At 64.2% G+C, this 2,607-nt stretch overlaps 1 protein-coding gene across 1 annotated transcript in view; it reads left to right on the top strand.

Moving 5' to 3' along the window:
- The first annotated feature begins 6 nt into the window (after positions 1–6).
- The window catches only part of TBXA2R (thromboxane A2 receptor), a 5,908-nt gene continuing 3,307 nt past the window's right edge, over positions 7–2,607 (top strand). Inside the window, exon 1 of the mRNA XM_008639629.2 lies at positions 7–55. The gene's annotated coding sequence lies outside the window, so the exon portion shown is untranslated. The remainder of the gene's footprint in view (positions 56–2,607) is intronic.

The following is a 2,607-nucleotide window of genomic DNA, read 5'->3' as shown; positions in this document are numbered from 1 at the left end:
CGGGCGGGGGCGGTGCTGACGAAAGCCGAGCGGGGGGGGTCCCGCCGGCAGCGAGGTAGGGCTCGGGTCTGCGCGGGGAGGGAGGCGTTGGAGGGGGGGCGAGAGATGCGCGGCCAAGGGGGCTGTGAAGGACAAAAAGCCCAGAAGGCTGGGATGGAGGGACAGAGGGACCGGGATGGACGGACAGAGACTGGGATGGGCGGACAGACCGCAGGGCTGGGACGAACGGAGGGGCTGTGCGGGGCTCTGGGGGCTGTGTAGAACGGTCGGGGCTCCAGGAGCTCCCCGGGCTCAGCCGCCGGGTTCGCACACAACCCCGGGGATCGGGTGCGTTTCGGGGGAGGAGAAGCGGGCACCCCATGGTGAGGGACGGACACGTGGTGCCCCTGCTCCCCCCACTGTGTGTCTGTCCATCGGAACCAGGATTTGCTTTCGGGGCTCCCCCGCCGGGACGGTTCCCCCCCCGCCCCCATGTGCCGCTGGCTCCTCTGGGAAGAGCCGGAGAAGGACCAGGAAAGGCTCAGGAAAGGGCCGGGAAAGGAAGGGTCTATTTCGGGCTGTCGGAGTGGGCGGCCCAGCAGCCTTGAAGCCCTCGAGATGCCGCGACGCTGCGGGCGGGGGCAGCGGTGGGGCGGGGGGCCCTGGTGCCCCCGGGCTGCCGAGTCCCGGCTTCTGCACTCCAGGGCACCCGGGCTGATCCTCCAGCCACCGCCTGCCCGACTCCGGGCTCTGGAGATTGGAATGGGGTTGGTGCCAGTTGTGTCCCAGTCAGCCCTGGGTCACAGCAGGGACAGGCGAGGACACACCTGGCAGGGACCATCCTGTGTGTCACTGCTTCCCTGGGATGTCCTCTGTCCTGGGTGTCCTAGGGATGTCCCTGCTCCAGGCCAGGCCCACTTCTTCAGCAGCAGGTCCTTGTGATGGTTGTGGGGCCAGGGAGGAACACTGATGCCCTGACAAGTCCTCTTCCCCGTGACCTTTCCTGTTCCAGCTGATCACCTCGACCCGATTTGATGCCCCAGGGCCCCAGCCTGGAGGGGGGTGGCAGTGGGAGCACATCCATCCCTGACAGGTGACACAGTGTCCCATGGGACCACCTGCAGCAGGGGCATCAGGCTGCAGAGACAGAGGGGATCATGCAGGGAAAGTCACTGTCCTGGAGAGGTCCAGCGAGCAGAGAGTGGCCACGCAAGGGATAAATGCAAATACCCTGCAGCATCTTCTGCACAGCTGCCCTGTGGCTCAACACCATGTCCAGTGGCAGAGCCCAGGTCAAGGGTGCACATGGGGTGTGAGGGGAGTTACTGCTGTCTGGTTTTGGGGTCCCTTTGCAGGTGTGTGGTGCCCTCTTCCCTTCCTGCTCCCACCCTGGCCTGACCTTGCAAGCCCTGTACAGGCCCCATGCCCAGTCCTGCCCGGGGAAGCCTGGGGAAGCAGCAGGCTGGGGCAGACACTGATAAGGAGCAGCCTCCCTCACTCCCCATCTGCCTTTCCCTCGCTGCCCTCGGATGTGGCCAGGGCAGGAAGCAGTACCCAGCAGAGGCAGGGCATTAGTGCCTGCACCAGCCCCCCACACCCCACTGCCAGTGCCTCACAGCCTCCAGCAGAACATTTCAGAGCTAGCTCCTCTCCTCCAGGATTTTACCCCTGCACCCCTTGCCAAACCCTTGCTCGCATGGGATCTCCATTTTGCTGGGTCCAGAACCCCAAACCTGAGCGCAAGGGGTTGGTGGGGACAATCCCTGGGCTCAGGATTTCTCTTCTGCAGGACCTGCTGTCCCCACATGTCCCCACATGTCCATCCTCCTGCAGTGGCTGCCCCTGATGAGGGGAAAATGGCGAGTGGGGACCCCGACCCCCACATGAGCCCCTTCCTGGAGGCACCACTGGTGTGTTCTGGCACAGCAGGGGTTCCCTCACTCCCAGCCCTGCAGATGCTAAGTGGCTGTAAATATTTGATTTCCTCTAAATGCTGTGCCTGGCCGAGGCAGCTCTGCACAGGGGGCCTGAGCCCAGCTCAGACCCCTCCGAGCCTCCGGGGTCCCTGTCCAGGCCACAGTGGGCAGTGGATGAGGGTCCAGGTTGTGGTTGTGTCGGGGCAGGAGGTGAAGGGAGGACAGGGAGGGGATGTAGGTAATGGTGAGATTTGGAGCTTCTGGGGCTGGTGCCTCCTTGCCTGGCCACGGTACCACCTCAGGGAGACCCCCCCGCTGGACACTGTGGCTGTGAGTTCCCAGGTAACAGGGACAGCAGGGCAGCATCACCCCATGGGCTCTTGAACCCCAGTGAGGAGAGGGAGCACCCTGGGACAAGGGGAACATGTTTGGGGACAGCACCCTGGCAGTGTGGGTGGGTACATGGCAAGGGACAGCTGGAGTGGGACTGGCACACCAGGTACTCGCGTGGCATCACTGTGGGGCAGGGGTGACTTTGTCACCTCCCAGAGGACTTGGGAAAGGCTGGTGACTCCTCGGGGTCTTAGAAAGTCGTGCCGAGGCCTCACCACGTGTCTGCAGGGCCGAGGCCTCTGGGGCTGCCGCGGTCCCTCGGGGAGCAGTGAGAACAAACAGCCGCAAGTTTTCACTCTTGGCTCATGGAAAAAGCCTG

Source organism: Corvus brachyrhynchos, unplaced genomic scaffold, assembly GCF_000691975.1.
Source record: "Corvus brachyrhynchos isolate BGI_N302 unplaced genomic scaffold, ASM69197v1 scaffold130, whole genome shotgun sequence".
NCBI classification, from domain to species: domain Eukaryota; kingdom Metazoa; phylum Chordata; class Aves; order Passeriformes; family Corvidae; genus Corvus; species Corvus brachyrhynchos.
The sequence above is the reverse complement of the archived record's forward strand: the minus strand, read 5'-3'. Positions and strand labels throughout refer to the sequence as shown.